Source organism: Rhodamnia argentea, chromosome 3 (assembly GCF_020921035.1).
Source record: "Rhodamnia argentea isolate NSW1041297 chromosome 3, ASM2092103v1, whole genome shotgun sequence".
NCBI lineage: Eukaryota > Viridiplantae > Streptophyta > Magnoliopsida > Myrtales > Myrtaceae > Rhodamnia > Rhodamnia argentea.
The window spans coordinates 10869958-10891775 of NC_063152.1; the positions used below are offsets into that span (position 1 = coordinate 10869958).

General features: G+C 40.1%; 1 pseudogene; it reads right to left on the minus strand.

Moving 5' to 3' along the window:
* Positions 1–725: 725 nt before the first annotated feature.
* Positions 726–20623, minus strand: LOC125314085 (annotated as a pseudogene).
* Positions 20624–21818: the final 1195 nt, after the last annotated feature.

The window sequence follows — 21818 nt, forward strand, 5'->3', positions numbered from 1 at the left end:
TTTAGACCTGAAAATAGAATAGTGCCCTCAAACATTAACAACGGATTATGAGATCCGAAACCATTGCGTACGGGCGACCCCAACCGGCCATAGTATAGTTCTAGGACCGAGCTTTTGAAGCTATTATAGGGCTAGGAAGCTCCAACACTCTCAAAGGGCTTTCGTGTCATCTCCGACACGTGGTTAGCGTTCCGGACACACTAGTAACACGTAAGTCCAGTATCATGACACGATATTTCGATACTCACGGATCAATTTTAAACATTTACAATAATTTAGGGATCAAAATATAAATTTATCAAAAATATGTATACTTAAATCATATATCTAGCCACCCCAAGATTAATATACCTTGCCAGTCCAACAAAAAAAAGCTAATCGTGAATCCCTAACGGAAGAAGAAGAAGAAACTCACCATTGATATTTATATATATATATGATAATTTAACATACAATGTGTCCCACCATATCAGAATTCTCTGTTTTTTTTTTTAGAAATGACATGCCGGCGTATAGTGTCGCGTGTCGATGTCGATGATACTTAGGTATAGAATGCCATAACTTTTCTTAGATCATAGTCACGGTCATTTTGTCGCGCATTGCATGAATTCTTATCCCAACCAACCCACTAAGAGCCTGCATAATAACAATTATGATTCTCTAATTCTGTTCCCCGGAACAAAAAAGAATAAGAAACCTGTTTAGTAACGTATATGATTCTAATCCTAAAATTTTATGATTATGTTCCCGGAAATAGTTTTCTTGTGCTGTCTGAAGCCGGCCTCCAAGAAAGTTCGTCCCACTCTTTCTTGGTCCTCTCTCTTCCGGTGACCACCGTCATCATCAACATGTTGAAGAAGAGCTTCGTCGCAGTTGCTTCAGCGTCATCATCCTTGTCCTCACCTATCACCATGTCTATGATTATCACCTTCCCTCGCTCATTGTTCTTGCCAGCGATCGCTTTTCTGCATTTTCGCAGCACCTTCACACAGTCCTCGTCGCTCCAATTGTGTAATATCAATTTCACCATCAAAGAGTACATCCAAGTAATGAGAATAGACTATGCAAAAGAAGAAGACTTATCGAACCTGAAAGTCTCACCTAACTTTCATGCCGTGTTATTAGTACTTGAACGCGACCGCAATGAATTTTCCAACTTTTTCAACAATGGCATACGCAGGGATTAATGCTGGAGGCAAGCCAGATATTTCGCTTCAATAGGAAAATGACCTGAAGCTCCAACTTAGATGAATAGTATTGACCCATAAGTACCTCACTAAGTTCTTGAACTGGTTAAAACAATGATCAAAACATCACATTGTTTAGGCTCCATTTGTTTCGCGATAAATAAATGATTTGGAAAATATTTGTATCACTTAAAATAATTAGTCAATGGAAAATGTTTTCAATAACAACAACAATTTATGTGTAAATTTTTTCGTAGATGATGAAATAAAAATCCTTTATCATTTTTTGTGCGATATGAATAATAATTTTTAGGAACATATTTTACAAATCATTTATTTTATTTTTTAAACAAATGGAGCTTTACACATAATCAAACTTCATCGTATATCCCATCCACACAAAGTATTTGTTGTTCTGTTTACTAAGTCAATCCCATGGACAGGAGTAAAATAGGAAAAATTGAAAAGTTGTGGTCCCACCAGAAGGTGGAGGAGGAAAATCCATAGGTTTGTCTTTGAACAGCTAGTCGTTTGAACATTGTAATATTTTAAATTGTTGGGAAAATATTGTGTATGAATGGAAACAAATGAAATAAGACTCTGAAGTGTAATAACACTCTCTTTGAAATATTATTTATCCCACAACATTGATAATGATTACTGGCACAGAATTTCTGTTGAAATTTGTTCGAAAAATAAGCAAAAAGAGCATTTTCTTCATCCCACATAGGGTGGAAGGGAAATTGTTTTACACTTTACTATTTAGAAGACTGTTATAGTCTTACGAAAGAAGAAATGGGCAAGTGGGTTGAACCATACTATACTCACATGCGATGCGTGATTATTAGGCGCACTTATCATTAATTTTTTCAAATTTTTGAAATTGAAATAATAATTTAATTGCAATGTCCAAGCAAAACAGTGCGACTTTACACGTAAGAGTTTCTGTTAATTTCCATTATATTAATTTTGAATATTATATCATTTTCTTACGAACTTCGAACGATTGCAATTTTTTAGACAGAACACTTTTCGGACAAGGGAAAGTTGTGTTCAAATAAATAGTTTCGGATACGAAGACATGTATTCGAATAAACTGAATTTCAGCCATGAAAAATTGTGTTCTTTTCTCTTTTATAAATTCAACAATTCTATTCATTATCACTTCTTCTATTTTTCAATTTTTCGTTTCTTTCCAAACAAGCGAAGTGCATCCTTCATTTGTGATTATTTTCCTAGAGAGTTTTTGGAGAAATTTTAGAACCGGTATCTAATATTCTCGTTGTAACCCTATTGTATCCTAGAGGATCTTGCCGGAAACAATTAATAACATTGTGGGACAAACAATTTCTTAAAGAGTGTGCTATCACGCCTCAGAGTTTGATTCCGTTGTTCATCACATTCGCTAAATTTCTAACGGTTTCGACCAAGAATATTAAATAGCGATTCTAATATTTCTTCAAGAACTTTCAAAGGGAAACAATTAGAAAAGAAGATTGTATCTCTTTGAAAAGAAACGAAAATCTCAAAGTTGAATAAGTAATAATATTGAATAGAATCTCTCAATATAGAATAGTGAAAAGAAGACAACTTTGCATGCTATTCTGAGCAAAACCCAACTTTTTGTATCTAATAAAACACAACTTTTCATGTCTGAAAAAACAGCAATTCGGATACAACTCTTCATGTCTAAATACCATTAATTCAGACACAACTCTTTATGTCTGAAACTGTTATGTCTGAAAAGTTACAACCATTGGACATAATTTATTAATTAAATTTCGAAATTAAAATTAATAATTTCAAAAAATAATAAAATAATTGTTGATTAGTGTCAATTCTTATCGGTGATCTCACAAGCGGGCAAAATGCAAAGTAATAATCGCACACTTACACGCAGGTATAGTGAGGTCTAGCCTACCAAGACTAGAATAGTCTTTAACTAATAAAGTATCTTGCACTCTTCCATCTTTCCTATGATAAGGAAAAGACATTTTTTGTTTGTTTTTCAAACAAACTTTCGACATCAAGTCCTTTCAAGTTTCAACTGCATTAGAAACTAATGAATTACAAGCGACTTGTCATTCATATGGTGAGTGACGAGAACTATCCAAACAACAGGATAGCATTCTGGTTGACGAATTAATTTCTTATGAAAAGAACAAGGAATTGATACTGTTATAATATGTCTCGGGTTTAAGTCCGTTGAACAAACTCGGCTCAAATTATTATTTGGTACATAAAAGTTCAAAGCCAAATATTAGATATTGTTTGGAGACAAATCTTGCGGAAACTGTTTCTGTGTTTGCTTCGTGAAGATAACAAGGAAACAAGAAAAGTCCACGGTTAGCTTTCTGGACTTGGCGGTGGGTTTTCTTCTACAAATTAAAGGCAAGTTTTATTCAACAACCCACGCAAGATAGACTCGGCCAAGGGTAAGAGAAAGAATCAAAAGAATAAAATATATGGATTTCTTTTGTGCAGAAGGATTCAGTTTTGGATTGTTTATCTTTTATATCTTTCTAGATATATATAAAGATAGCAGGGAAGTTCACGAAGACTTGAACAAGGACACGCTGGTTGATCCGTATGTAATATTTGTACGAAGTCTTGAAGCGCTGCTTTTGTGAGCACTTGAGGGGGGTCTTGTTTTTTGTCTTAGTGTGGGTGTTGTTCATGAAGCCGAAGTTTGTCCGCAAATTACATCCACCGAAGAGCCATGAGTGTTTGTAGTCGATAGAAAATCTGATATAAGATTTATGTGTAATTCTTTTGTGAGATTGAGAGATTATTTCACGATGAATTATGGGACTAAATATTATGTGTGTTCTTAAATGTAATTGGGGCTAGGAAACACCGAGAGTGTTTGAGTTACTTGAGTTTGGTCTATAATCTCTGTATATCGCTTGATCTATAGTGAAATTCGTTACTGCTTTCCCCGTGGACATAGGTCTCTACAACCGAACCACGTACATCTAGTGTCTGATTTATTTGCTTGTTATGTCTATTTATTATTTGATCGTTTGTTCCGCGTAACAAATACAAAGAGCCATGGAAAACATAAACATCTACGTATACGTATTCTTAGCACCTTCAGCAAAATGGCATCCCAAGGAGGGATGAACTCAAACACGTCAGCGCCAACAAACTTCACATTCTCACTCTCCGGCAAGCCAGCAACCACATGTGGGAGATCAAGCACCGTGCCCGTGCCGCCTCCGACGTCCACCAAAGTATCCAACCCTTGAAAGATATGCTTACAATCCTTCATGACAACATTCATCATTTGGGAGTCAATGGCCATCGCTCCACTTAATGCATCACTAAATTCAGGATTCTTCCTACCATAGTCCCATAGGCCATCAATCCATGTGCAGCCTCGAAAGGGCTGATCAATTTGTTGCTGCAACTGTTTTCATGATTCCCTGGGAACCAATCTCCAAGAAAATGCCAAGGAGTTACGAGAGCCGGATCAAACATGGCCACGATGAACGGCGAGAGCCCCGTGGCTTTATCGCTCAAAAGCAAACTTGAAGAAGGTGTCAAAACGGAGGCTTTAACTTCTTCTCTTCCTCCTCCGTGCTTGGGAACAAGGGTCTCAGCGAATCTGTGTAAATGAACCAAAACGCGCATGAGGCGGTGAAGGCACGTGGTTTTCGATGGGTGAATCCGGAGCGCCAAGGCCAGCTCGAGAAGAGTGATGGGCCGCCTATGGTCATTTATGGCGTCCAGTATGCAAAGCTGGAGGGCACATTTGAGAGACATGGACGATACGATGATGGAGGTGAGAATGTAGAGGTGGGATTGAGCTTGGAGCATCTCTTTGGTTTCGCCAGAGTGGCCGAGATGATTGTCGCGACCTAAAAAAAATAAACACGTTAATTTTCGGGCTAATGGATTATCAGGTTAATTAATTAACTAACCTAACTCGGACTCTCCCAAGTCCATACCAAATCGCAACTTATGGTTCATGTGATTATCTTGCAAAAGATTTTTCATTTTTTGGAGCCGCCACTAATCATTTTTGGTAGGTTGATTAGAAACCTAAATAAAATAGCGGGAGAAAACTATCTTATTTCCGCGAACCGGAGATTTTGAATTCGGGGGATTTGGTTACGTCGATTTCTCTAACGCCCTTTCGGTACCATTTTCATGAAAAATATTTGATTTGGCTATTTTGATGGATTTTGCTTGAAATTCAAAGATGCAATTTTTTGGTTTTTTCTTCTTTTTTATGGGGATGTAAAACATTGAACTTTGTACGATATACACCATGGGTGATTTAGAAAGAAAGAAAACGCAGCCGATCACGAGTATTTATAAAAATAAATTAACATGTAATAATGCTAAAATTTGGAACACGTGGCATGTCTAAAATAAACAAACAAATGTTCAAACCAAACGATTACATTTTTGTAGATCGAGATGGAAAGGATTACCTTCTATTACACAAAATCTTACTCACATACACGTTATAGTTCCCTTCAAGATCTCGGAGCTGGAAGAACGCGGCTGTCGTCGAAAATGGCAAGCAATGGCGTTGTTGGGTTGCAAGGGGCGAAATATGTGTCGGGACTCGTCGAAGATGATGCTCAACTAAAACTCTTTTCTTCACTCTCGAATTTTCTCTTCTGATTTTTCTCAAGAACTCTCTTTTTCCTCTCTAAAAATTCCTTTCAAAAACTCTCTCAAAACTCTCTCAATTCTCTTCCACCTCCCTAAAAAACTCTCTCAATTCTCTTCTACTCTCTCTCTCAATTCTCTTCCACTTCCCCCTTCTAAAACTCTTCTCAAGAGCTCTCTCTTTTATAGGCAAAGTTCTTCATCCTTCATTCTTCACCTTCATTTCTTCACCTTCCATTTTCATCTTCTCTTCTTCATCTTCATTTCTTCACCTTCCATTTTCATCTTCCCTTCTTCATCTTCATTTCTTCACCTTCCATTTTCATCTTCCCTTCATTATCTTCCCTTCATCATCTTCCCTTCTTCATCTTCTTTTCATTATCTTCCCTTCATCATCTTCCCTTCTTCATCTTCTTTTGGTATTTGCAATACAGTCCCCGAAGTTCCAAGTATTTGCACATACGGTCCCCGAAATTTTAAGTATTTGCAATACAGTCCTTGAAGTTTCAAATCTTCTCGGTGTATTTTTCCATCCCGTGCCTAGTCTAGACGCATGCTAAATTAAGTGTTCTGCTTGCCCGATTATATGCCAATGCAATGTACGCTAAAAATAAATATGTGAGATAATTTTTTATAATTTTTATGCAAAAAATAGAGTAGTTAAAATTTAGGCGTCAACAGCTGCCCCTCTTTGAGTGGAGGCTCGTAGAGGTTCCGCTCAAAGACAAAATTGAATCCTAAATTTTGACAGTGCAAACTATGGATGAACTTTTTGGCGGGAGTTTTAATCCCATTTTTTATGTAATGAAGTGATGCATGATATGCAAGACCGTAAATAACATGTGTCATAATTTCCCTTTTTCATGTTAGAGAAACCCGCACATGGATCGCATACGAGAATACCTGTTTTACCAAATACCTCATAAGCTGCTGATTCCCTTAATTTCCCAGTTTCTTGCAAACACGAGGACCTTAAGATATTCGGCCTATCTGTTATCAAAGACTTCTCCCAATGCGAGATAGCGCAAGATATGTGTGTCATTTGAGATCACAAGAGCTACGTCATTGTGAGTCAAAAGAAGTGGGATCAAGTTCACAAGAGCTACGTCGTTGTGAGTTGATTAAACGTCGAAATCGCCAGTGCATATGTCTTCACGATTCGATAAAGGGGAACCAAAATCATAAGAGCTACGTCGTTATGATTTGGTTTGGATAAAAAATATGGGTGCTTATGTCTTCATGATTTGATAAAGGAGCCGAAAATCATAAGAGCTATGTCATTATGAGCCGACTAAAGGTCAAGATCACCAGTGCATACGTCTTCGTGATTCGATACTGAAATCATAAGAGCTACGTCGTTATGATTTGAAGAGATGTCAAGATCGCCGGTGCATATGTCTTCACGTCCCGAGATTGAAACCATAAGAGCTACGTCGTTATGATTTGATAAGATGTCAAGATCGCCGGTGCATATGTCTTCACGTCCCGAGATTGAAACCATAAGAGTTACGTCGTTATGATTTGATAAGATGTCAAGATCGCCAGTGCATATGTCTTCACGTCCCGAGATTGAAACCATAAGAGCTACGTCGTTATGATTTGATAAGATGTCAAGATCGACAGTGCATATGTCTACACGACTTGACAGAAGAGGCATATTGCCCGAATTGAACAATATTTGATAGGAGCACCATCGAATGGAATCGATAAGTACAAAATGGGCATATTGCCTGAATTGAATCATAACAACTATCATGAGAAGAGTTGTTAATTTGAAAAGGGGTTCGGAAAACTTACCCGGGTTCTCCAAACGATTAATCAAGGAACGAAGCGATTTTGCTGTATCGTACACTGGTAGGCATTTGCCAACAAAACTTGCTCATTCAATAATCCTTGGATGAATTTCGAGACCTTGGGAGGGAACTCGAACATCGGGAATGTATTACCTATCATAGAATGTCATAGGTAACACACACAAACATATTCAACAATGAGTATAATGCAATCACTCATACTATGGTTCATGCATAACCATTCTCGTCAAGTTTGCATTACCAATTTTGTCCAGGGAGGTTCTCACATTACGAATACCTCGAATGTGAGCTGAATGGGGGACTTCGGTCCGAAAGGGCTTTCTCTCACTCTCGAGAAAAGCTATTTATCCTGTCTCATAGGATTCAAGAGAAATCACTCAATCTTTCCATCATTGCATTCGATAAGGATCCAAGTAATCTCGCAATTGATACGACCGAGTCGATCCGGGAGGTCTTGATTAGGACCGTAATGAGAGCTAGGTCAAAGGTTTACAAAGGGGACTCCAGGTTGAGTCAAGGTCGCTGAAATGAATTTCTTCATCATTTGCTCCGGATTTACAAGTCAAGAATCCTGCAAAAATGAGAGAGAAATAATCTTGCTCGAACTTTTTCGAGTGATGCTTAAAATCATTTAACTCTACGTTAACTCAAGTGCCCTAATCGAAGAGACTTTGGAGGGTTATAACGTAGGCTAGGATTGGGGACCGAGGAACGAAAAGGCTCGTTTTGGCTCGAAATTAAATGAGAAGGGGCTTGACGTTGGTGATCATCGCCGACTAGTCACCGATCTTGGTCTTCGGAAATGTCTTGAGAAAGAATACCATCATTGAATGAGGGATGGTAGTTTTCTACTGAAAATTGCACTTTACAAACCGATTTCTTGGGGAGTCTTCTTCATAACAAGTGTCTGTCAAGGATTTGCAAGAGACACAATGCAAACATGTACATGGAATTTACAACTTAACATGCAAAAATGTACATTCAAAATTCAGAAGTACTTTACAAATGAATGTGCATTGGCCTTACTTTTGGTAGGCACTTTGCTTTTCCTATGCTTGAAATTTTCATATGAGATCGGCCTTTGCTTTTCTTACTCCCGACTCTCATTTTTCTTTTTTTCTTCTTTTTTTCGAGAAAAGATTTCTTTTCCTTTTTCTTTGAGAGCCCTTCGACATCTCTTTATTTTGCTTTTTTTTTGTTTTTTTTTTTTTTTTTGAGAGCGGGCCCTTCTCCTTTAAGCCGAGTTTGCCTCTCCTTTTTTTTACAATCCCATGACTTTGAACCAGGAATTACAACAAGCATAATTATCATTCGGGAATTCTCCGTTGACTCGACCATCTCCAATTCTAATCCTTGGGAAAATGCTATCTTCGCCTTTGGAATGAGCAAATGATCACCAACAGGGGTTTAAGAAATGAATTTGCAGGCTCAAGTGGGCTATGCAAAGAATGAAGTGTATAGGATAGAGAAGTGAATGCTCTTCATCATCCTAAGGCACTTGAATTAAAATTCGAGTATAAATGCAAAGAAACACCCGAAGATTAATGTTAGTCCGAGCAAGAAAATTTCTAACCATTTACCTCGTGTTGCTGCTGGAATTAACCCGTCTGGACCCCGATGTGGGGTGGTTCTTGACAGGGGTAAAGAAATGAAACCACAGCTCAAAAGGGGTAATCAATGGATCACATGTAGTGTTTGGGATAGAGAACTGAATGCCTCTGTCATTTCGGCTATCGTACCTTTTGCGAGAAAACCTTTTACCTTGTGAAATGCGGAACTTAGCCACCATTCAACTCTCCTGAAAAAATGGGACGTGTTTGGGAAAGGATTGCCTTTCATCATCCCGCCCTGCCCCATTCCATACATTCGATGTATCTTATGCGGTTCATGTTCCTTATTCAGAGTTGGTAAATTAAACATGAGGAATAGTCATGCGCAAACTATGCAATGTATAAGTGTTTTTGAGCATGTAAAATGCAGCAACTTTTTATCTTGGTGGACAGAATTCGCAAGCACATAAGAAACTTCTTAGGGCGTGGATCGTGAGTTGCCCCCGCTCATGCAAATAAGTTGCAAAACTTCATTATCTGGTTCGAGACATGAGATTGTCAAAGGCTCCAGGAATTTCTCATTTCATTAATTTTAGGGAGAAGGGATACTTCCCTATTTGGAAAGGCAGTGACCCTCGTAAAAATCAAAAGGGAAAGCATCAATGTACGTTCTCATGTTCTAAACGAGTTGAAACGATACCGCTTTACCCTTGTACGTATTCCTTGTAAATTTTGAATTTGAAAAGATCGATTCATCTGGATCGGATTGTATGTTTGTGATGTTATCTCTCCGGTTTTGTAACCATCTGGGCTGAGCTTCAATCGGCATTGAACTGCGAAGTAAAAAGATTTTTATTAATCTTTGTACATTGATGCCAAATCCCGGGATCGAACCCGGAACGCCTCGGACCACTGTCATTCCCCCAACCACTAGGCTGTGGTGATGTTGGCGTCCACGGTTGGTTCGCTTTTTGCTATATTGTTCTCAAAACAGTTGGCAATCTCCTGTCGAGAATGAAATAAGCTTAAATCAGAGTTTGAAATGATTGAGAGCCAATTGGGACGATACGGAGTTACCCATCTTTGAGTCCGCTTGGCCTTTTACTCGTATTCTCCCAAGTAAGGCTATTCGGAATCTCTCTTTACGGATGTTCGTGGGCGTCGTCCACAAATTGATTTGCTACTGGCCTAGCTTAGTAAGGAACTTACGCATTTGACAAGAGAGGAGAAAATTCGTCCTTTAACTCTAGGCAAATTCTAGACAGTTAGAAAGTAAAAAATATCCCACGTAGGGGAACTATACATGGAGTATTCATGCGAGATTGGTTCCACCTCTCTTGCTGGCCACTTCAACGATCAACCGATTCTGTCTTGGACTAAACACCAACAATCGTTGTTTGAAGACCCATAATAACTTGCTTCGGATCACGGCTCTGGAGGTCCTTCATTTCCAAACAGGCTCATCAAGGTAGCAAGCTCATCATCAAAGTAATCTTCTGATTTTTCGAGCAATTGATACTCGAATTGGGCATTGTTACTTGCTAACACTGGTGACGGATTGCTGTGAGCGGTCTGACTCCTTAAGCTTGAGCCTCCGTCGTTGCTCGGGAACTTGTAGGGATGATCAACTGGTCCGCTACTAGAACCACCAGCGGAATGTTGGTATAACTTGTATTCTTGATTGGGAAGTGGCCGGGTACCTTTTGCTCGGTAGGTTTTCCCGGAATTGATCTTCCAGCCAACTCCGGTCCGGTCGCCTTGGTCCCAAGCTGCATCGTGCTTCCTCAGCTTATCTCTAACCCTTTGAAGGTGATTTGTGACACTTTGCATGGTGAGTCCGTCTATATTCATCATTTTATGTACAGCCGGTGGTCGTCTTGAATTGATTCCTAGCTGTCGAACCGCCTCAATGAATATAGAATGAAGCTTGGCGGACCAAAGGGGCCTTTTCTTTTGGACAAAATCGTCGTCGTCGCCTTGGTCGTGGTTTTTTTGTACAAGTAATTGCTTCCTTACAACATGCTGCCAAATGTTTTGGAGCACTTAAACGCAGATCGGCTTCTGCATGACGTCTCGAGCACCATGCGATATGGCCCTCGTTATGAACTGCTGATCATTACTTGCTGATGCTACGATGACCTGTATATTCAACTCGGAATCAATGATCTTTAAGAGACTGAGACCGTCCATGTCGATCCCTACCATGGCTGTGACGACGATGTCAAAATCATATTTGTACCGCCTCAGCACTTGTAAGGCTTCCGTTGCTTTCGCATAAGCTGAAACCTTGTACATGCACTTTTTCAGCATAGCAACGAGGATTGAGAGGGAAACGGGGTTGCCATCAATGGCCATGACTTGCAGATCCTCGGGATAGGAAGCTTCCCATATTTCCGCCTGGAATGAACTTGTACTTCTTCTAAAACCTTCCATATGTAGACCGAAATGGGTATTTCGACCGTAGGCTGGGCTTTAGATGTTTTTGGACTTTGCAAAAACAAATTGCCCGAAAATCACAAAAGCGACGATGGCCTTTCGTGACGAGTTTCGGAGGTCATTAGGTGCATGGAGACTTCAAGTTCTTTATAAACTTTTTTCGATCTCGTTAGTCTCGCATATAGGTTCTCGCTTTCCCTACGAAAGAGGACAGCTTTTTCTCTCCTTTCCAGTCTTGGTGCCTTGGATCCATTTCGTAATAACTCTTATCTCTCACTCAATCTGTCATCTTTTTTCTTTTCTGATATGGAGGAGCCCTCAAATCTTTTCGCTTTCTCTACGAACGAGACAGTTATTTCTCTTCTCAAATCTTTTCGCTCCCTCCTACGGTCGAGGCAGTTATTTCCCTCCTCAAATCTTTTCGCTTCCTCCCGAGGCGGTTATTTCCTCGAATCTTTTTGCTTTCTCTAATAACGAGGCGGCTATTTTTTCTCAAATCTTTTTGCATCTACCTATGTGAAGGCTTTTAATGCTTTTCTTTTCGGCGTTCAGTCAAATCTGACAAGGAATTCACGCATTTAAGCATGATAACATTCGCGAATAGTACTGTTCTTTGCCCCTTGATTAACTCTAGGCGTAAAAAGAAGAATATCTCACATGGGGACTTTGTAACAAACAGTACATTCATTCACACATGTCTCTACTTCTCTTGAGGATTCGTAAGGGCTAGCTAGTAATGCTCAAAAGAATGACATTTTGAAAGCCCATAATCAAAAGCTCAAGCTTCATGTAGGCTACTGATTCGGAGTTTCATCGGTGTTGAATTGGCCGACTGTGACATCAGGGAAACTCCAATTGTAGTGATACATGTCACTTCCCTCCAAGGGCATCGGTTACGCCTCCGCAAGACCGACTTTCTGGGATGTATCCCCAACGAAATCCGATTGTGCGAGAACTTGCTCTAGGGGATGAGCTGATAAATGAGCATTTTCAATGCTCGGATGTAGCCCATCGAGGTACATGTCACCAAAGGTAATCGGGCTGCTACGGACATGGCAAACAACGGTGTTAAGAGCATCCCTATACCTCTTGTTCTCTGCTCGAAGCTTTTCATTTTCTTCCTTCAGAAACGCGAGTTCATCACTTTCATTTTGAACCTTCAATCGGGCACGCTTGTTTTGAAACCAAAACTTGACCTTCAAGGGCTCCATTCCTAGCTTCCGGCTCAATTCATTTTTTCGTTTCTTGTTTATGTATGGGCACTCCTTGAAGGCAGCTTCGAGCTCTCTGATTTGATGTTTTCTTTCCTGGGGTTGATTGCAGCTGCTATCGCTATTGTTGTTGCGGTCGAGATCTTGAATTTCACCGCCAAGGGAGTTGGGTTTTACTGCTTCGGTCTCGGATCTGGCCTCGGAATCCAGCAGGTTCGCTCCGGGGATGTCTAGGTTGGTTGCCCCGAGTAAGTCTTTGGTAGCCTCTAAACATATTGGATTGAAATACCTCTTCTCGCCTTTTGTTCACTCTACTCTCCGTTGTATGCTTACTCTCTCCAAATTCTTTTGAGTAAACATGTATGTTCCAGAGCCTCCCTTTTAACGTGGATGAAAACCACTAAGCCGGTGCTTCTCCCAAGATTTCGTGTTTCCCGCTCTGTCTTCTTCATTTCCTTCTAACATGGTGGGACCCTCAAATCTTTTCTGCAGTATGATTGTCCCTCTTTTAATATGGCGGAACCTTTAAGTCATTTCGCAACTTTTCGAATTTCGTGAGCCTCGAGATGGTAGATCCGTGATTCACGGACGAAACGTCCGTAGTTTTACCCGGATAATTAACTCGGCCCCCACAATAATTATTGCTATGACTTTTTCTGCCCTTTAAATTAGGATTTAACGCCGAGACGATTATCGCTTCTATATCCTCATCTCCAACCTTCTAAGCACTCTTTCGCATCCACTCTTTTTCAGCAACTTCAAGCAACAATGGCCTCCCTCCCCGCACGCATCTTCTCGGCTGAAGTTTTGGCCAAATGGGAGAAACTTTATAATCTCTTAGGCCGGGGCTACTCTTATATAGCCAACCATCCGGAGGTCGAAACCGAAATCCGTCTCATGTTTACGGATATGGACACCGTTTCTATTCAAGGTACCAAGTTAGAAGAGGATTATAGGATCTTCCCTACCCTCTTCACTAACTTCCTGGAGGCTTACAATCATGCTTATCAAGATGTTACTTTGGCCTATCTTGTGAGGGCACCCTATCGGGATCGGTCGGATAACTTGATGTTGGCCGATCTTGTAGCCGACAATTATAAGAAGGCCCTTGACTACGGTAATGATCAAGTCTCACTCGCTGATTCGTGAGAGGGGGAACTTGGTGGAACGCTTGGCCATGTCCCCAGACCATCTTCGAGCGCGATCCGCTCGATATTGTTTTGAAATTTCAATGCTCATGGCTGGAAGAAAGGCTGGACGATCGACCCCTGGATATAGCCCGCGGGAGAATGCTGATCCATGACTTGGAATCTGCTGCCGAGTATCACGAGGACGGGGTGGCCAAGCTTAAAGAGAAATGTGAGCTCCTCCTCTTTAAGTGGCGGATCTCGATTCTCGAAGCGATCAGTGTAGGCGGAGCATCAACCGTATGGAGAGTCGGTTAAACTCCTTTGTGATGCTCATTAGGGCTCGGTTTGGCTTTACGTTCCCACCCCGATGATCTGTTTGTAAGGCTCTCCGATGGATGAAATAAATGCAAGTTTTTACTCATTTGCATTTCGCTTTCGCATTATTCGATCTTCCATATCTTTGTGATTGAAGGGGCTCTTCATTTTACTCATTTCATCTTGGTCGTCATATCTTTTTTTGCAAGATAAGCCTTTTACTCTGTGAATATGTAAATCTCACGCTACCGATGGTCATTTCAATTGGGCCGGAGAGACTCCCCCATTTGAAACAATCTCTCAAAGAAAGATTAGTAGCGAGGAAACAAACGAATGCCCAAATGTGAACAACTCATGAATCCGTATTAATATTATAACTCGATTATGAAAACATCGAGTGAATCAAGTATAATATTTCTTTACAGAGTCAGAACTAACTGGGTTGGTAAAGACATGACCGTCCATCTCGGCCATAATCAAAGCACCACCAGGGAGCACCTTCTTTACTATATATGGACCACCATAGTTTGGAGCGAATTTCCCTTCCGGGAGTGGGACTATTGGCAATAATTTTCTCAAGACCAGGTCATTGATCCGAAAATATCGAGGCCGAACTTTTTTGTTGAATGATTTAGCAACTCTCTCGCTGATAACACCGGCCATGACATACGGCCTTAAGTCTCTTTTCGTCGATCGATTCAATTGGCTTGCCCTCTTTGGATTCATTCGGTTTCCGTCGCCTTAGCTTGAGACAGTATACGTAAGGAAGGAATTTCCACTTCAACTGGTAGAACAGCCTCCATTCCATATACAAGAGAATACGGGGTTGCCCCCGTAGATGTCCGGATCGAGGTCCGATACGCCATAAGTGCAAATGGCAACCTCTCATGCCAATCGCGATAATTTTCAGCCGTCTTCGCTAAGATTTTCTTGATGTTCTTATTGGCGGCTTCTCTTGCTCCATTCATCCGAGGACGATATGGGGAAGAGTTCGGATGCTTGATCTTGAATTCTTTGAACAATTCGTCCATTAGCTTGTTGTTCAAGTTTGAGCCATTGTCGGTGATTATGGCTTCGGGTGAACCATATCGAGCGATGATATCTCGACGGATAAATTTCACGATATTTCGTCTTTGTGACCGCTAAATAAGATGCGGCTTCGATTCATTTAGAGAAATAGTCAATTGCTACCAAGATGAATCGATGCCCATTGGATGCTTTAGGATTGATAGGGCTGATAACATCAATGTCCCACATAGAAAACGGCCATGGTTCGGATAACCGATGCAACTCGTTCGGAGAGACATTAATCTTGTCACCATGAATCTGACATTTGTGACAACTCCGGACATGCTGAACCGGGTTGGAAGTTCCATCATACTTTTCGAAGTCGGGCATCTTGAACTTTTTCGGCACAATGATCTTTGAAAAGACAGACAGTGTCGACCGGGGTATGTTGTGAGTCCCCTCGACCTCTCGGATCCTCTGTTCCATTTGGGCCAATAGCTTGGCCGTATCACCATTCAATCCGGGGGCCACGGGGCTGGCTTGAGGGATTGGGACTACGGGCGGCGTGCTCGAGCTCACGCTTGTGATGATCACATCCTCTACCGGCATTGTCGGATAGGGAGTAGCTTCCGGGGCTTTACCGAAGTTGTCCGTAGGAGGAACTAGAGCAGGAAGCGGCGGGATGGCGGCGGATGATTGAAGTTTGGTGGTGAAGGCGGCCATAATTTCTTCCATCTTTCGGGACATCATCCCTTCAAAGCGCTCGATCAAGGAGCCAAGTTTCTCGTCTAGGGCAAGACCGACGATAGCGTTGATGTCGGACATCCTCTTTGCGACCGATCGAGTAATGTGTAGAGGATCCGTGACAAATTACCTGTACGCAGTAACAAACCCAAAATGAGTATAGGGAGCAAGAATAGCGAGCCGGCCCATGACATCCCTCTAGACTCAAACGAACAAAGTGATTATGGCCAAAGGATTGAAACATGTAATTTTCAGTTTGTCCGCTTTTACGAAAAAATTCGTATTAATCCGTACGTTGATCAAAACATGTCCAAATTTTACGAGCTTATAGTTGAGAAGGTGATGAACAACTTTTATGTTGGCCAATCAGACTAGAAATGCACGGATCAAATCAGTTTAATGTGTCTCTCCAAAACAATCACGTTCAGAAAACTGTTATAACCGCATGTTGTTGAAAAAACGAAGGGCCATCTTAAATTATGAATTTAATTCTGAAATTTTGCAAGATATTAGTTGAAACATAGGTCTACAACTTTCGTGTTTGGCACTTACTCAAAGCTCGATCGTAGAAATTAGTAAAAATCGCACAACAGGAATAAGCCAAATCAAAATTGAGGACAACCGATGAAATTGTAAAAGCTACGGAAGCAAAGTGCGAAATTGAAAATAAGACAATGAAACTTCTAAACAATCAACCTAAACCATGGACCGGCCCAAAATAAAAATGAGATAACAGGGTACAAGAGACAAGAAATTACCTCTCATACGAAGAAAATGCCAATCACAAAGACATGCGCATGAATTGTGAATTTAAATCTTATTCTATCTATCCAAAAGGCTTTTGCAAAGTGAAATGATGAACGAAATGACATGTCGCAGCCTCGCGCGCAATCATCATGACTAGTCGCAACATCGCGTACAATAGTCATGACTAGTCGAGTCCAATCACTTCGGCTTGGTTCGGTCGACAAGGGCAATTCTCATGCATCGTAGCCTCACGTGTATGAGAACGACCCTTGAGCCATTTTTTGGAAAAATTTTCGAGATCCAGATGGGATAACCTTTAGCGAAACCTTACCGCCAAGGTTAAAGCACCATCTAAATACCATCTTAAAACTATTAGTGTGACCCGAGTCCGGTCACGGGTTGTGTGCAGTGTAGTGCAAATACGATAAATCATGCACAACAATTAAAGGCAAACACCGCTTCTATGATTCAAAAGTTAAATCACAATTCCAATTCACCAAGCCTGCAAAACAAAGGGTTAGCCGATCACTCCTCCCCTTATAACTCCCAATCCGCAAAAACATTTAACACCTAAGAATGAGAATTCAACCAAAGTTTACCAAATCAAGTGATTTCTTTTTCATGAAATTATCTGGCCTAAGTCCTCTTTGAGTCCCCGGTGGAGTCGCCAAGCTGTCGCGACCTAAAAAAAATAAACACGTTAATTTTCGGGCTAATGGATTATCAGGTTAATTAATTAACTAACCTAACTCGGACTCTCCCAAGTCCATACCAAATCGCAACTTATGGTTCATGTGATTATCTTGCAAAAGATTTTTCATTTTTTGGAGCCGCCACTAATCATTTTTGGTAGGTTGATTAGAAACCTAAATAAAATAGCGGGAGAAAACTATCTTATTTCCGCGAACCGGAGATTTTGAATTCGGGGATTTGGTTACGTCAGATTTCTCTAACGCCCTTTCGGTACCATTTTCATGAAAAATATTTGATTTGGCTATTTTGATGGATTTTGCTTGAAATTCAAAGATGCAATTTTTTTGGTTTTTTCTTCTTTTTATGGGGATGTAAAACATTGAACTTTGTACGATATACACCATGGGTGATTTAGAAAGAAAGAAAACGCAGCCGATCACGAGTATTTATAAAAATAAATTAACATGTAATAATGCTAAAATTTGGAACACGTGGCATGTCTAAAATAAACAAACAAATGTTCAAACCAAACGATTACATTTTTGTAGATCGAGATGGAAAGGATTACCTTCTATTACACAAAATCTTACTCACATACACGTTATAGTTCCCTTCAAGATCTCGGAGCTGGAAGAACGCGGCTGTCGTCGAAAATGGCAAGCAATGGCGTTGTTGGGTTGCAAGGGGCGAAATATGTGTCGGGACTCGTCGAAGATGATGCTCGACTAAAACTCTTTTCTTCACTCTCGAATTTTCTCTTCTGATTTTTCTCAAGAACTCTCTTTTTCCTCTCTAAAAATTCCTTTCAAAAACTCTCTCAAAACTCTCTCAATTCTCTTCCACCTCCCTAAAAAACTCTCTCAATTCTCTTCTACTCTCTCTCTCAATTCTCTTCCACTTCCCCCTTCTAAAACTCTTCTCAAGAGCTCTCTCTTTTATAGGCAAAGTTCTTCATCCTTCATTCTTCACCTTCATTTCTTCACCTTCCATTTTCATCTTCTCTTCTTCATCTTCATTTCTTCACCTTCCATTTTCATCTTCCCTTCTTCATCTTCATTTCTTCACCTTCCATTTTCATCTTCCCTTCTTCATCTTCCCTTCATCATCTTCCCTTCTTCATCTTCTTTTCATTATCTTCCCTTCATCATCTTCCCTTCTTCATCTTCTTTTGGTATTTGCAATACAGTCCCTGAAGTTCCAAGTATTTGCAATACGAGTCCCGAAATTTTAAGTATTTGCAATACAGTCCTTGAAGTTTCAAATCTTCTCGGTGTATTTTTCCATCCCGTGCCTAGTCTAGACGCATGCTAAATTAAGTGTTCTGCTTGCCCAATTATATGCCAATGCAATGTACGCTAAAAATAAATATGTGAGATAATTTTTTATAATTTTTATGCAAAAAATAGATTAGTTAAAATTTAGGCGTCAACAATGATGCATGGCTTTGTTCCGAAGGAAAACGTAGTGAAAAATATGGAACGAGCAGAAGGAAGAAAACAAATCGGACACCGGATTTACCAAAACCACTCTATCTCCCCCTCCCTATATAATGCTGAAGGTGCTCCTCTCGACGATTAAAATTATGTGTGAAGGCAAACAAAGCTCACATGCTTTTTGATCTTCCATGCGTGACCATATTCTATGGATCCCTTCATTTAATGCACATATGATTGTGGAGCAAATTGTGGAAGTCCGTCTTTTAAAGAAGTCGGCGCATGAATCCTTCAACGAGAAATGTGGCCAGCGTGATAGATCACACCAACTCGCCACTTGCACATCAAACAAAGGAAAGAAAGGCAAGCTTCTCGTATCCCGAACGTGAAAAAAGTAAGCAAAGAAATAAATAACTCGTGTTTCTCTCTTTTTGGTGCACACCGTCAACACTGGGGTTGGCCCATAATTATGTCGACTTGGCCAACTTCAAAAATGTGATCGACCGTCCGCATGTTCTCATTGTTTCGAGTTTCATCCGGGCTCAAACTCGAAAGATACGTTAATATAAACTTTGATGACCTATCCACGACTTCATTTTGATAATAGTCGGAAAAATCTCCTAGTTGTATCTGGCTGAGTCTACCCTCATGTGAGCTGAATCAAGGTAAATTTTGCGATGCTCCAATCCGAAGGTTGACGTAAGACCGAATGGCTAACAAGACACAAGTTTCAATTAGCAATGTTGGCAAGCTTAGATCTAATAACTAACAAACATTTCAACAACGTTTTTCATGCATAAAGTAGCGAGAGGATAGATTTGTCCCGTGTTGTTGAAGAAGATTGACCTTTTGACCTCTTTATGTTTTCATTTTTGTCTATGATTAGGTATATTAGGTACCGAAAATGTTGACGTGAGTATACCGCAAATTACTTAACATATAAAAGTAATCATTCAATAGACTTATGCAATGCACAACTCTACTATGATCCTTTTATGATTCATGTACGATTCTATTATAGTCAATTGATTGATTTTACCATGAGAACATCTATTTCGATTGGAACAACACCGACCAACAGTTGTCGGTTCACTACGGTTTATTGTAACATACAAAAGTAATGACATTTAATTTGTTTCATAACCGCATTGTGTAATTGTCGATTTGTCTAGTTCATGTTTATGAAGATGATTTAATTTAAAACACTAACTTATGTGCTATACCTTAATGACACGATTCCCTTATTGTTCATACTTTTTTTTATAAGAAACATTAGTTATATACTGTGGGCAATACTATAGTAACAATTTTGATGTCGAATTAAACCGGTATAAGGTTATTTGGATCATAACAGCTTATAAAATCAATTTAACTTTCCCTTTTTGATTTTGATCTAGGGATAAAGGAGGGAGATGTTATGTTTGTACGCGGAAAGTAGCACCATTTTGGTGTGGCAAAACAAGGATAAACCCGGTCTGCAAAGGGCTCAGAGACGCATACGTAAAATAAACTTGAACAAGAAAGAATCTAGAACAACTAGCATATGGCCTAAATAACATAGAAATTAGACCTAAAAAAAGTATAGTGCCCTCAAACATTAACAACTGATTATGAGATTGAAACCATTGCGGACGGGCGATCCCATCCGGCCATAGTAGAGTTCTAGGACCGAGCTTTTGGAAATAGTATAGGGCTAGGAAGCACCAACACTCTGTGGAGGCCTTCGTGTCATGTCTCACACTCTCCAACGTGTAACCGACACATGGTCAATGCTCCAGACACTCTAGCGACACGTGAGCTTAGTATCACAACACGCCGGTTCGACACTCATAGGGGCAATTTTAAGCATTTGTAATAAATTAGGGGTCAAAATGTAAATTTATCAAAAATAAATACTTAAGTCATATACCCAATCACTCCAAAATTAGTATACCCTACCAATCCAAAAAAATCCTAATCATGAATCTCTAACAGAAGAAAAAGAAGAAGAAGAAACTCACCGCTTATACATGATAAATTATCACGTATAATAAAAATACAACGTGTCTCACCTGTGTCGAATTCTCTATTTTTTTTATAAATGATGTGTCGGCTTGTCGTGTTGTATGTCGCGTGTCGATTTCGATGCTATTTAGGTATAGGGTGTATTGAAGATATCACCGCCTACTCTATAATCTTCAATAGCGTGACTCTTCGCATTCTTATGGTTATTGATAGACTTTTCGGTTTCCGACGGACGTCTATCCGACGTGCGTATTTAGTGTCATTATTGTTTTGTAGTTTTTTCAAGAGTCATTATTTGTCGTGTGTCTCGAGAGTTTTTTAGTATTCCGATGTGTAATTCTTACTATGTATCTATACGTGTCTTTTCATGTACCTTGGATATGTCAAGAGTCATGTTTTTAAGCCTATATAAAGGTGAGTCTTGTAATCGTTTGGGTAAGAAAGTGTAATGAGGGTGAAAGTAAGGTGAATAAAGTAAATTACAGAGTCCATCCATCTCCTCCCTTGAAAACTTCTCTTGTGTGAGAATCTTTCACCTTCAATAGTCTTCGATCATCTTGAGGATTGACACGTGCTTCGCGACTCTAAGTTTCAACATGTGGTATCAGAGCACGATTATTAGGGACCGTGAATCCAGTCATCGAAGCGTGGTTCGTGAAGACGGTGGTCGGGGACCATTGTACGTGAGCAAGCGGTCGAGGACCAGAGTACGTCCAAGTTTTGCTAGAGTACGATCGGGGACCGTGATCAATTGATCGAGACCAAGTTGGGCATTTATCTCCAATTAGATGGCAGACGTATCAAGTTCGACGAATGGTATTGAGAAACTCAACAATTCCAATTATAATAATTGGAGTACTCGCATGCAGTTTTATTTGTTGGATCAAGATTTGTGGGATATTGTTGGCGGCAAGAACACCATG